We start from the raw sequence: 12,875 nt of genomic DNA, 5'->3' as shown, positions 1-12,875 counted from the left end.
GAGCAAACCACTGGTTACACCAAGAGGTGGACCGGTCAAGATGGGATTGGAGAAGGTGCTGGGAGCGTTGCAGGGTGGGGGCGAGGGCTAGGAAGGCGGTGTCATCGGCGTACTGGAGAAGGTGTAGGGGGGGTGCAGGCAGAGGCATGACCGCCGTATAAAGAAGGTAAAGAAGAGGGGAAAGGACGGAGGCTTGGGGCACACCGGCAGAGGGGTAGAAGGTGTAGGAAACCGTGTTGTGGATGGTGACATAGGAAGTACGGTGGGAAATGAAGGAGGCGACCAGACGGACGTAGTTTATGGGAAGGGCAAAAGTTTGGAGCTTGAAGAGGAGGCCAGAATGCCATACACGGTCATAAGCGTGTTCAAGGTCGAGGGAGAGGCAGATGGCAGAGTGACGGGAGTTGAGTTGTTCTGAGAGGAGGTGAGTGAGGTGAAGGAGAAGGTCATCGGCAGAGAACGATGGCCGGAAGCCACATTGGGTGGAGGGAAGGAAGCGGTGCTGGTGGTGGTGCTGGTGGATGCGGCGGGTAAGAATGGGTTCCAGGACCTTGCTGAAGACCGAGGTAAGGCTTATAGGACGGTAGGAGGAGACAGCGGAAGGTGGTTTATCAGGTTTGAGGAACATTAGGATCCGGGAGGTTTTCCACAGGTCGGGGTAGAAGCAGGTGGACAAGACCACAGTGTACAGTCTGGCCAGGGTGGAGAGGAAGGAGGGGGGAGCTTCACGGAGGTGACGGTAAGTAACACGGTCGTGACCAGGAGCGGAGTTGCGTTTGGTGCGGAGTATAGCTAGGATGTCTTGAGTAGTGATAGGGGTATTGAGTTCGGTGTGTGTAATGTTGTCAAAGTATTGGAAGCCTGGAGCGTGTGGAGGGACAGAGGTATCAGTTCGATCGCGGACATCGGGGAAGAGGAAATAATCGAACTGGGGATCGTCAGGGACGGTAAAGATATCCGTGAGGTAGGAGGCAAAATGGTTGGCCTTACTAAGGTTGTCAGGAAAGGGACGGTCATTATGGAGGAGAGGATAGTAAGGGGGGGGGGGAGGTTTAGATCCGGTAAGGCGGCGGAAGGCAGACCAGTACTTGGACGAGTTGAAAGGTAGGGTAGCATAAAGACGGGTCTGAATGTTGCTGTTGACCATTTTCTGCTTGGAGATGCTCTTGAGCTTGAAACACACACAACAAGGCCGGTGTTAACTAGCGAAATGGTCGGCAGAGTGCCGTCACCGCGAGTTTTCACTGGCACTTGCACATCTAAAACAACGTCGGAAAGTAACTCTTTCGCCTTTTGAGTCACATCAAGTATGAGTGTTAATTTTCACACCACTATCTCTGCAGGTTGTAATGCAATTCCTTTACCTCTCAGAAATGATTATGAAATAAAAGTGAAGTACGTGATGAGTGTGACGTTAGGAAAACATTAGGCAGCATGGAGAGTTCTGTAAGGGACCACCCAACCAAAACGAGTACTGTGTGACGTGCTACCCGGCAAGTATTCACCGAAGCAGCTCGGCTAGCTCAGACGGTAGAGCATGAGACTCTTAATCTCAGGGTCGGGAGTTCGAGCCCCACGCTGGGCGGAACGGAATTTTGTTCCGCTGCATATGTAAATTACCGTTTTTCTGATTAACATGATGTAATGGAAATAGCAACTTTAAACTTTGCCTACGTCTCTGTCAGTCGCAAGGAAACTGTATTTGAAGGTGAAGGTGATTTTGTAGACATGTGTGAACGACATGTTCTAAAATGCAAGTGTTGTTGTTTGGAGAGCACATCGGTTACGTGTCAGATGTGCAGCCATGCAGTAATGGGTCGCCATAGCTGCAAATATTAGTCGGTAATATGAAGTGTTGTCAGCTGAAATCTGGTGATCCAGACGACCGTAAGGACGATTCCGAATGCACAAACTGTGTGGTCTTGTTTCCCAGTCTATATTTGGTCGGTCACGTAAGAGGTTGAATGTAACGAATGGGTGGGAAAGAGCGAGGGGCAGCGGCTGTGTAGAACGAAAACACAAATCATCTGGGGTGTGAGCGTTTCGAGATGAGTCGTATACAAGTTGCACTTGGTCGTCAGTGTCCGTGTGGCCCAATGGATAAGGCGTCGGACTTCGGATCTGAAGATTACAGGTTCGAATGCTGTCACGCTCGTGTTTTTCCAGTTCTGAAAAAGAAACATACCGTTTTAATGTAGCAAATGAGCAGTACGAAACCGTCTGAATGTTGCTGTTGACCATTTTCTGTTTGGAGATGCTCTTGAGCTTGAAACACACACAACAAGACCGGTGTTAACTAGCGAAATGGTGATCAGAGTGCCGTCACCGCGACTTTTCACTGGCACTTGCACATCTAAAACAACGTCGGAGAGTAACTCGTTCGGCTTTTGAGTCACATAAAGTAAGATTCTTAATTTTGACGCCACTAGCTCTGCATGTTGTCATGCAATTTCTTTACCTCTGCCTCTTGCGTCTTCGGCGTTCTTGAATGATATGGTGGAGGGAAGGTCGTTCACCACGAACATCATCAGTCGTCCTCGCTCGCACCCGCACACCCGCAAGACGTACGGCGTTGATACGAAGGAATTGTGCCTTGACGCATTGTACTGCTGATTGTCGCTCTGGCGACGGCGGTTGTACAGCCAGTTCGCGGAGCGCAGTATAGTAAAAATCGGTAGTCGCAGTATACCAGCGCGCTCGGTCGCGTCCATAGCTGACTAATGTTCGGCACAGTGCGGGTTTTGCACACCGTAACCACCATTGAAGTACAGAACGGTAGGCGGGTAAACGCCGGTGGCAATTGCTCCATGTGGACTCGACTGCGCGTCTGCAATTTATCTCATCAAGAAGGGCCACATTGAGGCGGCACGGACCCCTACTTCGGCGGACGTGCTGGCGGGGAAGGGTGAGAGTACACACATATGCGAGGTGATCCGTGAACGCTGCCGGCCACATCTCAGCGTCGACAACGGCCGATCGTAGGCCGCGGGTGACGTAGGCTCGATCCAGTCGGCTCGCGGAGTGACTAGTAAAGTAGGTGTGTGCTCGACGGTCGCCGTGTTGGATGATCCAGGTGTCCAACAAGGCCAAGTCCTGTACAAGTGCCTGGAGTGCCGGGCAGGTGGTATAGTGTGGCTTCTGGTCGGATGGGCGGAGCACACAATTAAAATCGCCGCCTACTACCAAGTGGTCGGTATTGCCCTGGAAGAGCGGGGCTATATCTTCGGCAAAAAAAAGGTGCGCCGTTCTCTCCTTTTGCCGGTGCCTGAAGGAGCATATAAGTTCACCAGACGTACTGTACCAATCGTGAGTGCGACCCCCCGGGCCGACGGTAAATAGGAGATATCAGTGGCCATTATCCCTTCCCGCAGTAGAATCGCCGTACCTCCGCCGCCCACATCTGCAGGCATAGTGTAGGAGTCATATCCGTAGGCATCGAGACAGAGTCCTGATCGGACTTCTTGAAGGAAAACAATGTCCAGAGCCGCAGCGCGTAACGTATCCTTCAGCATACGGGTCTTGACATCAGATGTAATGCCATTGACGTTGATCGTGGCGAGGCGGTATGCCTGGTCCATCAAGTCTCGGGAGGTGACCACGGTATGACAGGAGGGCAGTAGTCGTGACGTGGAGCGCCGGTCTTGCGAAGTGCTAGGCAGCGACGAGAGGTGCTCATGCCGCCCTAGGCGTCTGTCGCCGGCCGCGTAGACGCTGCCATCGGCATCGGTGCATCGTCTTGGTCCTGAAACGCATCCTGCAACTCCATCTCCTGCGCCCAGTCGCCCAGGGACGTTGACACCACTGGATCTCGAGAGTCAGACGGAGGCAAGGGTGCATCCCCGGTGTCGGAGCTGCGGTGATCTCCCGCATCCCCATGTGGTCCAGACCCAGCGGCAGTGGGAGAAGACGTCGAACCGTGTGAGACGGTAGGGTCGCCTGTGTCGGCGCGGTGGAGCGGTTGAGGCACCTCGCCATCCAGCGGTGTCCCCTCGGGCTGTTCTACGTCGTCGGTTGTCTTGCGCCGCTTCTTATGACGCTTGGGTGATTTCTGCTTGCGCTGCCGCGCCTCTGTTTCCGACGTAGGGCAAGGGGAGGACGCTGCATCCTGTGCGTCAACTTCCATCGCACCGTCGGCGAGCCGTTGTGACGGTGCGCCGGGGTCCGACGAAAGGACATCAGTAGCATCAGCACTGAGAGACGCTTGGGGCTCCGTGGAAGCTACTGCAGGGTCCTCCAAAGCTCGCACCAATACAGTGGGGTCGTCATATACAGCTGGCGTCTCTCGTCTCGCCGCCGCAACATACGTAATCGGCAGAGAGGTCGGTGTCGACGGACGAATCTGGTCGGTCGAGGGTGTCTGCACGAGACGCCGTTGCAGGCATTCGGTACGCATGTGTCCCGTCTGGCCACAACCGGAGCAGGTTCTCGGCTGACAGTCGTAAATAATTATTGCCAAGCAACCAGCGATCGTGAGATACGAAGGAATATGGCGATGCAGGTCAATACGGACTTGTCGCACCCCGTTAAGGACAGGGTAGGTGTCGAAGGTCTTCCATTTTTCGGCCGTGTGGCCGAGAACTGTTCCATAGGGTCGAAGAGGAAGGGTGACCAAATCCGCTGGAACTTCAAAAGGGAGCTCAAACACGCGCACATTTTGGATTCCCAATCCAGCACGTTCAAGCGTCACCACACCCACGTTTCCGTCTGAGTGGCAGAACCGATAACCTGCCGTCGAGCGACTGAGAAGTTTGTCACATGCTTCGTCGTCAGTGAACTTAAGATATACGACGCTGGAGACAATAAATAAGTGGATACCTATCAGGTCGTTAGGATCAACATGTACCACATCGCGTAAAAAAACGCTCTACTTCGTGTGCCTTGGGTCTAGAGTACGTAGTGTCGAACTGCAACTTGATCGTGGCTTTCCGATACGAAAGAGCCATCGTGTGTCAGGAACGTGACGGCAATACGTAACACTAGCGCGCCGGCGCGGTAAACAACAACACACCCGGAAACGAGACACGGAGCGGCCGGGACGTACCGCACCGCTCCACAGCCAAAGGCCGACTACCACTGAGGTAAAGAGGCGCGGCCTAGCGGTACTCTTGGGTACTTCGTCCTTACGGTCGTCTGCATCATCAGACTTCAGCTGACAACACTTCATATTACCGGCTAATATTTGCAGCTATGGCGACCCATTACTGCTTGGCTACACATCTGACACGTAACCGATGTGCTCTCCAAACAACAACACTTGCATTTCAGAACATGTCTTTCACACATGTCTACAAAATCACCTTCACCTTCAAATACAGTTTCCTTGCGACTGACAGAGACGTAGGCAAAGTTTAAAGTTGCTATTTCCATTAAATATCGTTAATCAGAAAAACGGTAATTTACATCTGCAGCGGAACAAAATTCCGTTCGGTCCAGCGTGTGGCTCGAACCCACGACCCTGGGATTAATAGTCTGTCGCTCTACCGACTGAGCTAGCCGGCTACCGCGGTGAATACCTGCCGGGTAGCACGTCACACAGTACTCGTTTCGGTTGGGTGGTCCCATACAGTTTCTCTCCATGCTGCCTAATGTTTTCCTAACGTCACACTCGTCACGTACTTCACTTTTATGTCATAATCATTTCTGAGAGGTAAAGAAATTGCATGACAACATGCAGAGCTAGTGGCGTCAAAATTAACACACATACTTTATGTGACTCAAAAGCCGAACGAGTTACTTTCCGACGTTGTTTTAGATGTGCAAGTGCCAGTCAAAACTCGCGGTGTCGGCACTCTGCCGACCATTTCGCTAGTTAACACAGGACTTGTTGTGTGTGTTTCAAGCTCAAGAGCATCTCAAAGCAAAAAATGGTCAACAGCAACATTCAGACGGTTTCGTACTGTTCAATTGCTACATTAAAACGGTATGCTTCTTTTTCAGAACTGGAAAAACACGAGCGTGACATCATTCGAACCTGTAATCTTCAGATCCGAAGTCCGACGCCTTATCCATTAGGCCACACGGTCACTGACGACAAACATTTACATGTATACGACTCATCTCGAAACGCTCACACCCCTGAGGATTTGTGTTTTCGTTCTACACAGCCGCTGCCCCTTGCTCTTTCCCACCCATTCATTACATTCAACCTCTTACGAGACAGAACAAATATAGACTGAGAAACAAGACCACACACTTTGTGCATTCGGAATCGAAGGCAGGGCGTCCCTCGCCGCATTTGCTACGATGGCCATTTGCTACTTCTGCAGAAACGGCGGCGACGACGACGACGACGACGACGACGACTGCGAGAAACTCTGAGATATGTGAGAAATACATCTATAAAATGTAATTCAGACTGCCTCGTCCCACCTTATGCTGTACCGCTTTGGCAAATGCTTTATCTGCGCCATTCGCCTTAATCACATCTGAGAGTAATTCTTAAAAAAACGCCTGTCGCTAATTGTTCGTCATCACAGATACTGTTTGCTATACAGCCACGACGCGCAACTGATTTCCAAAATTCATCTTTCTCCTGTGAGGATGGAACTTACGACCCCTGGTTTATTAGACCAGTGCTCTACCACTGAGCTAAAAAGGCGCGCCCTAGTGGTACTCTTGGGTACTTCGTCCTTACGGTCGTCTGCATCATCAGACTTCAGCTGACAACACTTCATATTACCGGCTAATATTTGCAGCTATGGCGACCCATTACTGCTTGGCTACACATCTGACACGTAGCCGATGTGCTCTCCAAACAACAACACTTGCATTTCAGAACATGTCTTTCACACATGTCTACAAAATCACCTTCACCTTCAGAAACAGTTTTTCCTGCAACTGACAGAGACGTAGGCAAAGTTTAAAGTTGCTATTTCCATTAAATATCGTTAATCAGAAAAAACGGTAATTTACATCTGCAGCGGAACAAAATTCCGTTCCGCCCAGCGTGTGGCTCGAACCCACGACCCTGGGATTAAGAGTCTGACGCTCTACCGACTTTTTTTTCTTTTTTTAATTCTTTTTTTTAGCCATCTTTTTTTTCTTTTATTTTTTTTTGTTTTTTATTTTTCTCCTTTTTTCTTTTTTTCTTTTTTTTTTAATTTATTTTTTATTTTTTTTGTTCCATATGAGATAGGTGAGTGACGAAGTAAATGTATACAAGTAAATAAAATCCCTTCTTTTGAGGTTATGGAAAAAAAGTAGTTCCGCTACTATCTTCCATCATTGTATGGGAGTGATTTTTATAGGAGAGCCAGGCTTACATCAGCCTGATGGCTTCTCATCGGTGTGTCAGCAACCTATTAGTGCTGCGACACGAGGGTGAAGGGCAAACGAAATAGCCACCTTGTTGGCGAAAAATGAATGAGATGCTTAATAGATAATTAGATAATTTCATAAAGGAAAAAAAAAGGAATCTTGAGGTTGAACTACATGTCGTTTGATCGTTCTTCAGCTCTGTCGGTGAGTCAATGTTCGGTTCAAAAAATTTGCGTAGTTGTCTTTGTATTTCATTTGTCGTTCGAGCTTTTGATGTTCTGTCATCTGGTACATCCAATAATCTGCTTCACTTTTCGTCATAGCCGTTGAGATGTAATGGACTGTCAGTCCTTTGAGCCAGTTGGCTGACCTTCTTTTAGTGTTAGGATATGGCACGTCATCAGGCAGAAGGACGTGTGTCGGTGAAATTGTGTTAGGTGACGTACGTAGCACATGTGCTAGTTTTTGCCTGAAGAGATTCCACACGTCTTTCACATCTTCACAGACGAAGCGATGTTCTGCATTGTCGACGACATTGCAGCTGGAACAGTTTGGTGTGTGTGCCAGACGTATCGCGTGCAGTTTGGAGTTGGTTGGGATTTTTCTATTGACTGCGAGGTACCACGTCGATCGCACATTGGATGGTAGATGGGGGTCAGATATGTTGTCCCATATGTTTTTCCAATTATAATGTCGAAACTTGTTTTCTATTCGATTGCTCAATTTTCCTTCCAGCAAGGTGTTGTAAACCTCCTTAACCCGATATATGTCCTTCTCCGGTATTCTATGGCGTACATAGCTGTATTCCACCAGAAAATGTTTATAGTGGTACAGCTCGTGGGAGATGTGATGCACATCGATTGGTGGATCTCTGCTGACTGGGGTGATTTCACGTAAGAGATGAGCCACTAAGGTCCGCGGTGATCGTTGCCACTATTTATAAGTTTTGCTAACGTATAACGCTTGCGCTTTAAGGTAGATGTCTGTCAGTTGTAGCCCTCCATTGCGTGTCGGTAGCGCCAAGGTATCATATGAAACCTTAAATATCTGACCTCTGCTGACAAAATAACCAAGCGCTGCTTGCATTTGGTGTGCAATGGTTCGTGGCAGAGGCAGCACTTGAGCAACATAGTTGACTTTGGAAGTGATGTATGTATTGGCCAGTTGCACTTTTCGTATTACGTTTAAATTACGCAAGCTGTGTTGTTTTATGCTTGCCCGTAAGGTGGCAAGTAATTTTCGATAATTGAGAGCGGCCGTGCGGCGGATATTACTCGTATATTCTATTCCAAGGCATTTGATTTTTTCCACAGTGTTGATACTTCCAGCTGCTCTGATCTCTATACCCCGACCAAGATTCATAATACCAGATTTATTGCGGTTGAGTTTAGCTCCTGACGCCATTTCGTAGGTCGCCACAACTTCAAGTACTGTTTCCACCTCTCTTTCGTCAGTCACAAGTACCCCTACATCGTCCGCGTAGGCTTGACATATGATCTTCTGTCCGTGTATATGTAATCCACGGAGTTGCCGAGTCAGAGATACTAAGAGAGGTTCAAGCGCAATCGCGAAAAGCGTCATGGACATTGGGCAACCTTGTCTTACCGAGCTCTGAATATTGATCGGGTGACTGAGTTGTCCGTTGACACTGGTTCTTGACGTGCTATTCGTCAGTATGTTTTTCACGGAGGCTATAATTTTCTGGGGGAAGTGCATGGATGTCATACACAGGAGCAGGTACGAATGATTAACTTTATCAAAAGCTTTTTCAAAGTCAAGCGACATCAGAGCACAGCGAATGTTGCAGGCTTCCGATATCGCTATAATGTCTCTGTAGTCGCATAAGGTCTGAAATATCGTTCTGTCCTTTCCCACACTTGTCTGGTAGGCTCCTGTCACTGTACGAATAACAGAATTGAACCTTTGCATCATGATACGGGCGAAGATTTTATAATCACTATTGAGAAGTGTTATGGGTCGAAGATTCTCCACGGTTTTGCCTCCTGGTGTTTTGGGCACTAAGACCACTGTACCTTCACAGAATTCCTTCGGAAGGTCAGTGTCCGCATTTAGTATTTCATTGCATACGAGTGTCAATTTAGCAATTATTTGTTCGCGAAAAGTTTGATAAAATTCAGCGGGTAGCCCATCTGGTCCAGGTGATTTGTTCTTTGGGCTCTTCGAGATGGCATCTTCGACGTCTTCGTCCGTTATTCTCTTTGCGAGCACATCAGCTTCTTCTGGAGTGAGTCGCTCTGTCGTCCTAGCAGTGAGAGCTTGCTGCGCTGTTTCATCTGTCTGTGTATTGGCCAGCAATTCACTAAAGTGTCGATGGATCTCGTCTCGTATTGCAGCTTGATCGGTCAAGAGTCTCCCGTCTGAAGTTTTGAGTTCCGTCAGTATTTTAAGTTTTTGTCTTTTGTTCTCTTGGAGAATGTGGTACATCGATGTTGTTTCTTCTCGTGTACCGTTCTGCAAACGCGTTCGTATTTTACAGCCTTCGAGATGGTGTCTCTGCAGGTTGAGCAATTTTGCTTTTATTCTGTTGATTTGCCCATAATTTGTTATGACTGTAGCATCACGAACGCACAAGTCTCTCAGACAGCTGAAGTAAAACTCTACTGTCCGCTTCCGCCAGGCGACTTTTTCACGGGAGTAAGTTTTCATTGTCTTTATTATTGCGGGCTTCGCGCAGTTTAGCCACCAATTCAGCGCCGTGCCGTACAAGTGGAACTTCCTTTCACATTCTGCCCAAGTGGTGTGGAAGGCGGCGTGACATCCAGGATCCGAAAGATGAGTAACGTTTAGCTTCCACTGACCTCTCGCCCTGTAAGTGCCTTGTTTCTCTAAATTTACCGTACATATGTACGCGATATGATCAGAGAAAATCGTGGGCCATAGCTCGGACTGTAAAACGTGTCTCCTTAAATTGGATGTTGCGTAAATTCTGTCGATACGACTGGCAGAATGGCTGGTGATATAGGTGAAACCTAGCCTATCACCGTGTTTTAGTTCCCAAGTATCAAACAGTTGGAAGTCTCTGACGATGTCCTCCAGCTCCAGAGATTTGTTAAAATTTGGCGTCTGATCCTTGGGACTCAGCACGCAATTAAAGTCACCCGCAAAAATTATTTGGTCAAATCGCACCGCGAAAAGGGGGGCGATGTCCTCTTTGAAAAATTCGGCCCTGCGGCGCTTGTTTCCGGTTCCTGACGGGGCATATATGTTGATAAACCTGGTGTTGTTTATCGTGACAGCGAGACCTCTACTGTTAGGCAGTTGCGCCACGTCTGTAAGTAGGATCCCCTCTTTAGTCATAATCGCTGTGCCGAGGCTATTGTCATTGCCAGGATTGATGACGGCGTTGTAGCCAGTGATGTCGTCCAAACGGATAGCCGTTACTTCTTGCAGCATTAAGATGTCAATATCAGCGGCGTACAGAAAATCTTGGAGATTTCTCAGATTGAGGGTGCTGCTAATTTTATTTATATTCAAAGTTGCAATTCTGCACGCCTGTAAAGACGTCATGTCGACTATACCGTGTCAGGTGGGGTACTGTTTGCCAAGGGAAGTGGATGCTTGCTCCACTTAGAAGAAGTCGGCATCATCATCTGCCGCACGAATATCTTTGATTGTGGTTTGTTGCCGGGTGGACACATCCTGTCGACGGTCGGGTGCCGTTCGCCCTGAACGTTGTGCTATGTCAGCCATCTCTGCATCATGGCTTTGCTCCTCCATGTCATCCGCCCAGTCTCGCGTGCACGTAACTTCCCGCGTGTACGTGTTGGGTACAGGTGGAAGGTCCTTCAGACTAGCTGTACCGTCTTCAATGTGGATTCCACGGTCGGGGTCAGTGTCCTCATTTCGAGTCTTCTTTTTTGTTGTTCGATCTTCCAGAGGAGTTGCCTGTGTCGTCTCCGCCAGTTCTTGGCCTATTTGTTTCGCCTTTTCGCGCAGAATTGGCGCGGCTTCTGCTGCTCCCTGACGGGCTATTCGACGTTTCTTCCGTTTCTTTGGTGAAACAGTTATAGGCTGCTGGTCATTATCCTCCGACGTGGCAACCGTATCTTCTTTGTGTTGCCCGACTTCTTAAAGTGATTTGCACATGCCTTCTTCTGCCGTCTTAGCCTGGTCTTGTTCTCCACGCCTGTCAGTTTCCTCGTCTTGTGAGTGTGCTGGACCTGTAGCTTCTGTGCTGCTAGTATCCATGGCTACGCTACCATCGGGAACGTCGGCATAAGCAACTATCGCCGTGTCGATACACATGTCTGGGGCGACCTCACTGCGTAGTGCGGCGGCGTACGTCACGGGTAGCGTGGCCATTTGACTAGGCGGGTCTCGCTCCCCAGTCGGCAGTTGCGTCACACGCCGTTGAACACACTGCGGGCGGACGTGTTGCGTAGAACCACAGCCCGAGCAGGTTCTCGGCTGGCCATCGTAAATGATGATCGCTCTATATCCACCAATCCAGAGATACGACGGGATATGTTTCAGCATGTCAATTTTAACTTGCCTGACTCCATTTAATACTGGATACTTGTGCAAGCTAGACCACTTTTCGGCGACATTGCTGATAATGGCGCCATAGACTCTCAGTTTGTTGTTAATCTCCTCGGGCGTTATTTCAAAGGGGAGCTCAAAGATTCGAACCGTTCGTATTCCCATTCCGGCACGCGAAACCGTGACCTGCCCTATGTGTCCGTCTGAATGTTTGAATTTTGCCACCCCACCACATGCTTCTACAATTTGGTCGCACTTGTCAGAACTGGATAACTTAAGGAACACAGTCGGACTGACAATCGACAGGTGTATTCCAATCAATTCATCCACTTTGATCTGAAAAGTTTCTTCGATAAATGCCTCAACCTCGTAAGATTTCGGTTGAGTGTAGTTCGGATCGAAAATCAACTTCAAAGTATCGCGTCGCGTTGTCTGATCCATTATGTCAATCTAAAAATGTTATCGTGAACTATGACTAACGCAGAAGGCGCGCACTCACCACACAGCGCCGGCCGCTCGCAGCACGATGTAAACATCGCAACAGCCGCACCGCACGTCCGCACAGCACGGCCGCTGGCGGCGGAATGCCGACTGAGCTAGCCGGCTACGGCGGTGAATACTTGCCAAGTAGCACGTCACACAGTTCTCGTTTCGGTTGGGTGGTCCCATACAGTTTCTCTCCATGCTGCCTAATGTTTTCTTAACGTCACACTCGTCACGTACTTCACTTTTATGTCATAATCATTTCTGAGAGGTAAAGAAATTGCATGACAACATGCAGAGCTAGTGGCGTCAAAATTAACGCACATACTTTATGTGACTCAAAAGCCGAACGAGTTACTTTACGACCTTGTTTTAGATGTGGAAGTGGCAGTAAAAACTCGCGGTGTCGGCACTCTGCCGACCATTTCGCTAGTTAACACAGGTCTTGTTGTGTATGTTTCAAGCTCAAGAGCATCTCAAAGCAAAAAATGGTCAACAGCAACATTCAGACGGTTTCGTACTGCTCAATAGCTGCATTAAAACGGTATGTTTCTTTTTCAGAACTGGAAAAACACGAGCGTGACAGCATTCGAACCTGTAATCTTCAGATCCGAAGTCCGACGCCTTATCCATTA

At 48.8% G+C, this 12,875-nt stretch overlaps 1 non-coding gene across 1 annotated transcript; it reads left to right on the top strand.

Moving 5' to 3' along the window:
- The first annotated feature begins 1,512 nt into the window (after positions 1 to 1,512).
- On the top strand, positions 1,513 to 1,585 carry Trnak-cuu (transfer RNA lysine (anticodon CUU)). The gene has a single exon. It is a non-coding gene; the product is annotated as a tRNA-Lys (tRNA).
- Positions 1,586 to 12,875: the final 11,290 nt, after the last annotated feature.

Source organism: Schistocerca gregaria, chromosome 6 (assembly GCF_023897955.1).
Source record: "Schistocerca gregaria isolate iqSchGreg1 chromosome 6, iqSchGreg1.2, whole genome shotgun sequence".
Lineage (NCBI taxonomy): Eukaryota > Metazoa > Arthropoda > Insecta > Orthoptera > Acrididae > Schistocerca > Schistocerca gregaria.
This window is presented reverse-complemented; position numbering and strand designations above follow the sequence as displayed.